The sequence below is a fragment of the Xiphophorus couchianus genome, chromosome 8 (genome assembly GCF_001444195.1).
Source record: "Xiphophorus couchianus chromosome 8, X_couchianus-1.0, whole genome shotgun sequence".
In the NCBI taxonomy this organism is placed as follows: domain Eukaryota; kingdom Metazoa; phylum Chordata; class Actinopteri; order Cyprinodontiformes; family Poeciliidae; genus Xiphophorus; species Xiphophorus couchianus.
In genome coordinates, this window is record NC_040235.1 from 1,789,336 (window position 1) to 1,801,739 (window position 12,404).

The following is a 12,404-nucleotide window of genomic DNA, read 5'->3' on the forward strand; positions in this document are numbered from 1 at the left end:
ACATTCAAAACTCATGAAACTCAAAATTTAGACTAGGTTCCAGCTTCAAACCACCAGATCTACTGCATCTCAGCATTTCTGTCACTTCCTCACTTTTCTCGCTGAGAAAACGCTTTTTTGGTCTCTAACATTCAAAACTCATGAAACTCAAAATTTAGACTTGGTTCCAGCTTCAAACCACCACAACTACTGCATCTCAGCATTTCTATGCTCTTCCAAAGCTAATAAGGCTGAAAATTGAACGCAGTGCTCAAAATTCACATATTGTCACTTTCTCACTTCTCTCGCTGAGAAAATGCTTTTTTGGTCTTTAACATTCAAAACTCATGAAACTCAAAATTTAGACTTGGTTCCAGCTTCAAACCACCAGAACTACTGCATCTCAGCATTTCTATGCTGTTCCAATGCTAATAAGGCTGAAAATTGAACGCAGTGCTGAAAATTCACATATTGTCACTTTTTCACTTCTCTCGCTGAGAAAACGCTTTTTTGGTCTCTAACATTCAAAACTCATGAAACTCAAAATTTAGACTTGGTTCCAGCTTCAAATCACCAGAACTACTGCATCTCAGCATTTCTATGCTGTTCCAAAGCTAATAAGGCAGAAAATTGAACGCAGTGCTGAAAATTCACATATTGTCACTGTTTCACTTCTCTCGCTGAGAAAACGCTTTTTTGGTCTCTAACATTCAAAACTCGTGAAACTCAAAATTTAGACTTGGTTCCAGCTTCAAACCACCAGAACTACTGCATCTCAGCATTTCTATACTCTTCCAAAGCTAATAAGGCTGAAAATTGAACGCAGTGCTGACAATTCACATATTGTCACTTTTTCACTTCTCTCGCTGAGAAAACCCTCTTTTGTCTCTAACATTCAAAACTCATGAAACTCAAAATTTAGACTAGGTTCCAGCTTAAAACCACCAGATCTACTGCATATCAGCATTTCTGTCACTTCCTCACTTTTCTCGCTGAGAAAACGCTTTTTTGGTCTCTAACATTCAAAACTCATGAAACTCAAAATTTAGACTTGGTTCCAGCTTCAAACCACCACAACTACTGCATCTCAGCATTTCAATGCTCTTCCAAAGCTAATAAGGCTGAAAATTGAACGCAGTGCTGAAAATTCACATATTGTCACTTTTTCACTTCTCTCGCTGAGAAAACGCTATTTTGGTCTCTAACATTCACAACTCATGAAACTCAAAATTTAGATTTGGTTCCAGCTTCAAACCACTAGAACTACTGCATCTCAGCATTTCTATGCTCTTCCAAAGCTAATAAGGCTGAAAATTGAACGCAGTGCTGAAAATTCACATATTGTCACTTTTTCACTTCTCTCGCTGAGAAAACGCTTTTTTGGTCTCTGACATTCAAAACTCATGAAACTCAAAATTTAGACTTGGTTCCAGCTTCAAACCACCAGAACTACTGCATCTCAGCATTTCTATGCTGTTCCAAAGCTAATAAGGCTGAAAATTGAACGCAGTGCTGAAAATTCACATATTGTCACTTTTTCACTTCTCTCGCTGAGAAAACGCTTTTTTGGTCTCTAACATTCAAAACTCATGAAACTCAAAATTTAGACTTGGTTCCAGCTTCAAACCACCAGAACTACTGCATCTCAGCATTTCTATGCTGTTCCAAAGCTAATAAGGCTGAAAATTGAACGCAGTGCTGAAAATTCACATATTGTCACTGTTTCACTTCTCTCGCTGAGAAAACGCTTTTTTGGTCTCTAACATTCAAAACTCGTGAAACTCAAAATTTAGACTTGGTTCCAGCTTCAAACCACCAGAACTACTGCATCTCAGCATTTCTATACTCTTCCAAAGCTAATAAGGCTGAAAATTGAACGCAGTGCTGAAAATTCACATATTGTCACTTTTTCACTTTTCTCGCTGAGAAAACGCTTTTTTGGTCTCTAACATTCAAAACTCATGAAACTCAAAATTTAGATTTGGTTCCAGCTTCAAACCACTAGAACTACTGCATCTCAGCATTTCTATGCTGTCCCAAAGCTAATAAGGCTGAAAATTGAACGCACTGCTGAAAATTCACATATTGTCACTTTTTCACTTCTCTCACTGAGAAAACGCTTTTTTGGACTCCAACATTCAAAACACATGAAACTCAAATTTTAGACTTGGTTCCAGCTTCAAACCACCAGAACCACTGCATCTCAGCATTTCTGTCACTTCTTCAATTCTCTCGCAGAGAAAACCCTCTTTTGTCTCTAACATTCAAAACTCATGAAACTCAAAATTTAGACTAGGTTCCAGCTTCAAACCACCAGATCTACTGCATCTCAGCATTTCTGTCACTTCCTCACTTTTCTCGCTGAGAAAACGCTTTTTTGGTCTCTAACATTCAAAACTCATGAAACTCAAAATTTAGACTTGGTTCCAGCTTCAAACCACCACAACTACTGCATCTCAGCATTTCTATGCTCTTCCAAAGCTAATAAGGCTGAAAATTGAACGCAGTGCTCAAAATTCACATATTGTCACTTTCTCACTTCTCTCGCTGAGAAAATGCTTTTTTGGTCTTTAACATTCAAAACTCATGAAACTCAAAATTTAGACTTGGTTCCAGCTTCAAACCACCAGAACTACTGCATCTCAGCATTTCTATGCTGTTCCAATGCTAATAAGGCTGAAAATTGAACGCAGTGCTGAAAATTCACATATTGTCACTTTTTCACTTCTCTCGCTGAGAAAACGCTTTTTTGGTCTCTAACATTCAAAACTCATGAAACTCAAAATTTAGACTTGGTTCCAGCTTCAAATCACCAGAACTACTGCATCTCAGCATTTCTATGCTGTTCCAAAGCTAATAAGGCAGAAAATTGAACGCAGTGCTGAAAATTCACATATTGTCACTTTTTCACTTCTCTCGCTAAGAAAACGCTTTTTTGGTCTCTAACATTCAAAACTCATGAAACTCAAAATTTAGACTTGGTTCCAGCTTCAAACCACCAGAACTACTGCATCTCAGCATCTCTATGCTGTTCCAAAGCTAATAAGGCTGAAAATTGAACGCAGTGCTGAAAATTCACATATTGTCACTGTTTCACTTCTCTCGCTGAGAAAACGCTTTTTTGGTCTCTAACATTCAAAACTCGTGTAACTCAAAATTTAGACTTGGTTCCAGCTTCAAACCACCAGAACTACTGCATCTCAGCATTTCTATACTCTTCCAAAGCTAATAAGGCTGAAAATTGAACGCAGTGCTGAAAATTCACATATTGTCACTTTTTCACTTCTCTCGCTGAGAAAACGCTTTTTTGGTCTCTAACATTCAAAACTCATGAAACTCAAAATTTAGATTTGGTTCCAGCTTCAAACCACTAGAACTACTGCATCTCAGGATTTCTATGCTGTCCCAAAGCTAATAAGGCTGAAAATTGAACGCACTGCTGAAAATTCACATATTGTCACTTTTTCACTTCTCTCACTGAGAAAACGCTTTTTTGGACTCCAACATTCAAAACACATGAAACTCAAATTTTAGACTTGGTTCCAGCGTCAAACCACCAGAACCACTGCATCTCAGCATTTCTGTCACTTCTTCAAATCTCTCGCTGAGAAAACCCTCTTTTGTCTCTAACATTCAAAACTCATGAAACTCAAAATTTAGACTAGGTTCCACCTTAAAACCTCCAGATCTACTGCATCTCAGCATTTCTGTCACTTCCTCACTTTTCTCGCTGAGAAAACGCTTTTTTGGTCTCTAACATTCAAAACTCATGAAACTCAAAATTTAGACTTGGTTCCAGCTTCAAACCACCACAACTACTGCATCTCAGCATTTCAATGCTCTTCCAAAGCTAATAAGGCTGAAAATTGAACGCAGTGCTGAAAATTCACATATTGTCACTTTTTCACTTCTCTCGCTGAGAAAACGCTTTTTTGGTCTCTAACATTCAAAACTCATGAAACTCAAAATTTAGATTTGGTTCCAGCTTCAAACCTCCAGAACTACTGCATCTCAGCATTTCTGTCACTTTTTCACTTCTCTCGCTGAGAAAACGCTTTTTTGGTCTCTAACATTCAAAACTCATAAATCTCAAAATGTAGACTTGGTTCCAGCTTCAAACCACCAGAACTACTGCATCTCAGCATTTCTATTCTGTTCCAAAGCTAATAAGGCTGAAAATTGAACGCAGTGCTGAAACTTCACATATTGTCACTTTTTCACTTCTCTCGCTGAGAAAACGCTATTTTGGTCTCTAACATTCACAACTCATGAAACTCAAAATTTAGACTTGGTTCCAGCTTCAAACCACCAGAACTACTGCATCTCAGCATTTCTATGCTCTTCCAAAGCTAATAAGGCTGAAAATTGAACGCAGTGCTGAAAATTCACATATTGTCACTTTTTCACTTCTCTCGCTGAGAAAACGCTTTTTTGGTCTCTGACATTCAAAACTCATGAAACTCAAAATTTAGACTTGGTTCCAGCTTCAAACCACCAGAACTACTGCATCTCAGCATTTCTATGCTGTTCCAAAGCTAATAAGGCTGAAAATTGAACGCAGTGCTGAAAATTCACATATTGTCACTTTTTCACTTCTCTCGCTGAGAAAACGCTTTTTTGGTCTCTAACATTCAAAACTCATGAAACTCAAAATTTAGACTTGGTTCCAGCTTCAAACCACCAGATCTACTGCATCTCAGCATTTCCGTCACTTCCTCACTTTTCTCGCTGAGAAAACGCTTTTTTGGTCTCTAACATTCAAAACTCATGAAACTCAAAATTTAGACTTGGTTCCAGCTTCAAACCACCAGAACTACTGCATCTCAGCATTTCTATGCTGTTCCAAAGCTAATAAGGCTGAAAATTGAACGCAGTGCTGAAAATTCACATATTGTCACTTTTTCACTTCTCTCGCTGAGAAAACGCTTTTTTGGTCTCTAACATTCAAAACTCATGAAACTCAAAATTTAGACTTGGTTCCAGCTTCAAACCTCCAGAACTACTGCATCTCAGCATTTCTGTCACTTTTTCACTTCTCTCGCTGAGAAAACGCTATTTTGGTCTCTAACATTCAAAACTCATGAAACTCAAAATTTAGACTTGGTTCCAGCTTCAAACCACCAGAACTACTGCATCTCAGCATTTCTATGCTGTTCCAAAGCTAATAAGGCTGAAAATTGAACGCAGTGCTGAAAATTCACATATTGTCACTTTTTCACTTCTCTCGCTGAGAAAACGCATTTTTGGTCTCTAACATTCAAAACTCATGAAACTCAAAATTTAGACTTGGTTCCAGCTTCAAACCACCAGAACTACTGCATCTCAGCATCTCTATGCTGTTCCAAAGCTAATAAGGCTGAAAATTGAACGCAGTGCTGAAAATTCACATATTGTCACTTTTTCACTTCTCTCGCTGAGAAAACGCTTTTTTGGTCTCTAACATTCAACACTCATGAAACTCAAAATTTAGACTTGGTTCCAGCTTCAAACCACCAGAACTACTGCATCTCAGCATCTCTATGCTGTTCCAAAGCTAATAAGGCTGAAAATTGAATGCAGTGCTGAAAATTCACATATTGTCACTTTTTCACTTCTCTCGCTGAGAAAACGCTTTTTTGGTCTCTAACATTCAAAACTCATGAAACTCAAAATTTAAACTAGGTTCCATCTTCAAACCACCAGAACTACTGCATCTCAGCATTTCTGTCACTTCTTCACTTCTCTCGCTGAGAAAACGCTATTTTGGTCTCTAACATTCAAAACTCATGAAACTCAAAATTTAGACTTGGTTCCAGCTTCAAACCACTAGAACTACTGCATCTCAGCATTTCTATGCTGTTCCAAAGCTAATAAGGCTGAAAATTGAACGCAGTGCTGAAAATTCACATATTGTCACTTTTTCACTTCTCTCGCTGAGAAAACGCTTTTTTGGTCTCTAACATTCAAAACTCATGAAACTCAAAATTTAGACTAGGTTCCAGCTTCAAACCACCAGAACTACTGCATCTCAGCATTTCTGTCACTTCTTCACTTCTCTCGCTGAGAAAACGCTTTTTTGGTCTCTAACATTCAAAACTCATGAAACTCAAAATTTAGACATGGTTCCAGCTTCAAACCACCAGAACTACTGCATCTCAGCATTTCTATGCTGTTCCAAAGCTAATAAGGCTGAAAATTGAACGCAGTGCTGAAAATTCACATATTGTCACTTTTTCACTTCTCTCGCTGAGAAAACGCTTTTTTGGTCATTCAGTCTCATCTCTCATGAAAAACAAAATTTAGACTTGATTCCACTTTCAAACAACCAAAATGTTGCTTCTTAGCATTGCTGATCCTTCCATCCATCCATCCATCCATCCATCCATTTTCTTTAGCTCATCCTGGCTTGAGTTCAGTGGGTAGCTGCTTTAGAAAGGAGGCCCAGACTTCCTTCTCTCCAGCCACTTGTTCCAGCTCCTCTCGTGGAATTCCTAGGCGGTTCTAGGCCAGCTGAGAAACATATGCCCCTTTTGCACAGGCCCGGCTTTGATCTGCTCGCTTTCAGAGGTTTTCCACTGGCTTTTGTTCGGGGCTGGCCCTACTTTGTAAGACTTGCTGGTAATTTTTTTTTTTCCCATGTTATAGATGGGGAACGGATTATTTCACGCAGCTAAAGTATATGGTTACCCATTCATAACTTTGCCAAATAAAGAGCAAAGTTTTCAAACTTACATGATTTATTGTTGATGATGAAAGGAATAAACACAGCTAAAGACTTGTAGGTAAATTAATTTGTTTCCATTTTATGGAGGGGGAACAGATTATTTCAGGCAGCTGAAATACCCATTCTCTCCTCTCCTCCCCCCATAACTTTGGGAAATAAAGGGCAACTGTTTCCAAATTCTCAAAAATTGTTATGTTTGATAGCATGTAATATACTGGAAATTTTCTTAATCCAGTAATCTGTCATATTTTACATTAGAACATGATTTACCAGAAAGTCTACACACTAATCTTTTCAGGAAGTCTTAATTTTTGTAGCCTGCTATCAGCCAGTTTCCATCCTCCTTTATCAGCAATTAAAATTTATAAGCACACACAAAGTGTTGGAAACCTGTGTTTGGTGACTGACTTTTAATTGCCATGCTGAAGTGACAAAAGTTGGACAAAGATCAATTCTCCTGGCATTTAAAATAACACAAAGCAGCATAAGAAAACCTTCACACAAGACCTTGTTTATTTATTTATTTTACAATTTTGTTATTGCTTCTTTTTAAAAAGCTGTTGTTTTAAAACAACAGCTGCAGATTAAACTGAATGTTACAACTTTGACATGATTATCTGAGTTGTTTACTGAAAAATTCATCAGAAGCGCCATGAAAATGGTCAGATCTACCAGATCCGCCTCTCTGGCTGCAATGCACGCTACCGACAGATTTTCACAGGGGAACAGAATTTCGCACAAGACCGGCACAGCTGGAGGATCGGACTGACGTTCCCTTCTGTGCAGTCTCATTCTGTTTAGGATCCTGGTCAGTGTGCATACTTAATGATTTCAACCACTGTGCAAAGCAGCATCAGTATCTCTCTCCATGTTTTAGACCAAACATGAAGGAAAACTTGACCAATTCCTATTAGCCAGTGTACTAGCCTAGCACGACATCGCCATTTCATGACATAAAATTATCACGTTTATACAAGATAAGCATGACATTTTAACAAGATACATATCACGTTTTAACAAGAAAGCTATGGTGTTTTAACAAGATAGCCAACACGTTTAACCAAGATACTGTATGTATCATGTCGTCACCTTCTTAAAATAATTGCCTGACATTTTTTGCAATTTTTCAGGAAACACAAAAAACTGAACCATTTGTTGAATAAATGATATTTACAAACAATTTTAATCAAAAAAGTTGTAACAACAGATGTCTTTTGACATACAAACAGCAAGGTCAGTCAAACATGGAACATGACAGAATTAAATGACTTAGGCAAATTTTTGAACATGCCTTTGTGACCTAGGCAATTTTACAGCACAAACTAACAAAATATTATGCTGAGGAGGCATGTGCATTTTTTCCACTTCTCCTTCCAGCTCTTCTTTGCTGGGTTCTTGTGTGATGCCTATTAGTGTGGCAAATTGTCAAAGAAGTGATGACACTCGACAGGCATGATGGGTTTCATTGACTGGAGGTCCTGGAACTTTCTCTCTTTGATAGGCAGCGCACATGGAAACAAACTTATCCATGCCATTGGCCCATTTGGCACCTGCACCCTTTGTGGCAGTTCTTCCCACACAGAGTCTTCTGAAAAGGACAGTTTGAAATGGACCTTGCCTTCACTGCTAAACTGAAGAGCCCGCAAGTCATGCACAGTCGGGTCTCCAACTTTTTTGTCTGGTCTGATGCTGAAGAAGTAAGATCCATTCAGCTTCAGGAACTCATCGTGCTTGAGCACTTTCACATAGTAAGGTGATGGCCTGATTCTTGCAGTCTGGAGAACAACGACATAGTCTCTTGGGGTGAAGATATCTGCAACTATTTTTCGTTCAATAGTACTATGCATACGGTCACACTCCATTTGTGTATGACCTGCAAGAAGGTATTTCTGGGTTATTAGCACCCCATATTTCCGTGCAAGCTCAGAGTATGCATTCGCTACACATGTATTGCGATTCTGATAACCGCAGCCGTCACTCCACACTATGATCTCCTTGAGGTCTGGATGGCCTTTGATCACACCTTCAAAATGATGATACTGAAGATGTGCAAATACCGCGCTACAGATGTCACCTTCTGATTTGTCCCAAACGTAGCGGTAGCCTTCCTTTGATCTCAAGTTGAAAAGGGTAAAGTTGTGGACCTGCAGTTTTGTTTTGTAATACAGGCTGCTGGCTTGGGTTTTTGGACACAGTAGCACAGCTTGCAAGTCCATTGTCCAAACGGACTTCTCTTCATCCGCAGAATCCTTGTCCCTAGATTTCTCTTGCCTCGCTTCATCCTTCTAGGTGACATGTGCGTGATATGCAGCCTTACTGATATTTCCATGTTTGAATGAAACACACACATCACACTGATCTTTTCTTGGAATAAATACGGAGTAGTTCTCCTCATGGAACACAGCTGTGAAATATTGGATTCCAACAGCTCTCACTCCAGCAGTTGCAGCTGCCTGTCCATATTCACGATGTAGTTGGGAGATGGTTGTGCCTTGGTAAAGGAACTACTTGTCTTTGTAGGTAGCTGTGCTTCTGCAGTAGTGTGAGTCAACACTGGGCAGGTCCCTCAACCAGGAAATCCTTGACATCAGTTTCAACCTTTGTATGCTTTCCACTTTTGGGTCCAGATTTTGATGGCACCTCTGCTTGTTTTTCAGGGTTGATGGGGTCATCCAGCCATTTTGTAATGGTTCTTTCAGGGAGACCAGGTGCAGAAGAAAAAAGTGCCTTGCACACTTTAACACTTGTTCCATCTTCAAGCTTCAGTTGGTAGGAAAATGATGAATTGCGTCAGGATCACTCAGTAACTATTTTTTGCTTCATGCTAGTCTTTGTGACCAAAGTGGTGACATATAACCGACGTTCTTCCCAGGTGTTCATTGCCCAAATCTTGTCAAATACCCACTGCCGCTGCTCTTCTGTAAGGACTTGGCAGTCTCGAGTTGAGACTCGCTGACAGAACTTGGAGTTGCAGGGAGGACCCATAGTCTTTGTACTTATTCCTTTGCCACTTTTGCCCTTGTATGACATTCTTTTCAGACGTTTCTGCTTGGATTCATTTTGCTTCCATGTTATTGGACTGAGGTGTTTATGTCTTTTCTTTTTGCCTGCATCTTTCAATTCAACATCCTCATCCTGTTGTTATAAAGTTGTTGCCACCACAGATAGGCTGTTTTCATCTTCAGGAGAGGAGGACTCATCACAGGTTGGGGTATAGTCTGGATCTTGAATGACATCATCACCATCATCGGCATCATCATTTGATATCGCTTCTTCTTGGTGTGGATGTGTCTGCTTGGCATCTTTAACTTTATCCATGGGAGCAGATGGTGCATCATTATCAACATGCTGCATCATCTCTTTATTGATGGTCTCATTGTCATCCTCAGTAGATGAGGACAGACTGGTGTCATCCCAACATGGGAAGAGTCCTGAATCTTGGAAATAGCATCAGCAGCTGTGTAGAATCTTTGTCTCCTTGAATCATCCGCCATCTTGAAAAACTTCTAAAATTGCCTAAGTCAATTTGTCTGGTGACTTAAGCAAAATAAAACTGCCTAAGTCACACTCTTGACATAGGCAATTATACAAAAGGGGTAGAATGGCATGATCTGTTTAATTGAGGATGTTGGCAATTTTACCAGAGGTGGCCAGCATCATGAGGAGATGATTTAGGCAAAAAATCATTTTTGAAAAAAAATGACTTAGGCAATTATTTTAAGAAGGTGACGATGTTATAACATGATAGGGCTCGAATTTATTTATTTTTCCTGCATGAAAGCAATGTGCTTCCATAATAATCCCTCCACTCAGCAGGTCACACTTTGCAAAGTGTGACCTGCAAAGTGTGACACTTTGCAGCCTTTCACTCAGCTGAGTGAAAGGCTTTTGGGATAATTTCTTGCTTAATGTTTTAAATTATCATGATGGCACACATTCGGTGCAAAAGACTTTCATGAAACAAAGTGATAGCAGGTTGTATACAGTATCTATTATAAAAACATTGTAAATATTTAAGCTACATAGAGGTGGTGGTCAAAAAAATTTTATATCATGAAAAAGTTTATTTAAATCAGTAATCCCATTGAAAAATTATATCAATTTGTTACATACAGACTAATATATTTCAAATGTTCATTTCTTTTAGTGTTGATGATTGACAACTAATGAAAACTCCAAATTCAGTACGTCGGAAAATTAGAATATTGTGAAAAGGTTCAATATTGAGGACCCCTGGTGCCACACACTAATCAGCTCATTAACTCAAAACACACACAAAGGCTTTTAAATGGTCTCTCAGTCCATTTTTGAAGGCTACACAGTCATGGGGATGTCTACTGACTTAACAGTTGTTCAAAAGATGACTTTTGACACCTTGCACAAGAGGGTAAGACACAAACATCAAGAAGCTGGCTCTGCACAGAGCTCTGTGTCCGAACACATTCATAGAGGTGAAGTGAAGGAAAAGATGTGGTAGGAAAAAAATGGACAACCAATCGGGATAACTGCACCTCGGAGGGGTGAAACAAACCCATTTAAAAATGTGGGGAAAATTCACAGAGTGGACTGCAGCTGGAGTCAGATCTTCAAGACTCACCACACACAGATAAGACATGGGTTTCAGCTGTCACATTCCTTTTGTCAAGCCACTCTTGAACAAGAGACGGCATTAGAAGCACTTTGCCTGAACTAAAGACAGAAAGGACTCTTTACTGCTGCTGAGTGATCCAAAACTATATTCTCTGATGAAAGTAAATTTTGCATTTCCTTTGGAAATAACACCTAAGCAGTGCCACCGACTGTGGCCTCCATGCCACATGCATTACTGCAGAAATCTGGGGAAAACAAGCCCCAACTAAGTACTGAGTGCTGTACATGCTCATACTTTTCAGTAGGCCAACATTTCTAAAAATCCTGTTTTTTGTATTGGTCTTAAGTAATACTCTAGATTTCTGAGATACTGAATTTGGGATTTTCATTAGTTGTGAGTTCTAATCAACATTAAAATAATAATAAAAAGCAATTTGAAATACATTAGTCTGTGTGTAACAAATGAATATAATATACAAGTTTCACTTTTTGAATGGATTTACTGATTTAAATGAATTTTTTCCTGATATTCTAATTTTTTTACCAGCACCTGTATACTTAGATGGATACTTAGGATGAAGATGCACAACAAGATAAAACTCTGGGGATGGAAAATGAATGAAAAGTAGAACAAGAACTAGGGGAAATAGAGGGACAGGGAGTTAGGGCTGGGAGGTGAGTAGTGATTAGGGCTGGCTGAGTAAGTGGGGTGAGGAAAGGGTTGGGAGGTGGGTGGGAGAGAGGGAGTTAGTGAAGTGGAGTCAAGCTGCTGTCTGACCTAATGTACTCACAGTGTGATTGGCTGGGATTGCTGGCATGCATACCTGATACTAGGCCCTGCTCTAATCGTTCTTTTCCTGCAGCTGAGTTTGGACAACGCTCCTTTCTCCTTTTATCTTGCTCCTGCTCCACTCCGCTCAGATCAGGTTGCTAAAAGAAGAACACTGCCGGCCAAGTCTCTATCTCTTTAACCTCTTTGCAATTCCTCTCACCTTTTTTCTTACTGTCTCCCACTGCCACTCTCCTACCCTCTCTGTCTCTGTGATGACAAGAGTCTGTTTGATCTTCACTTGGTGCTTCCACTCAGGACATTATTGTAACATAGCTGCCAAGTGTAAGCAGTTAGGCCCAC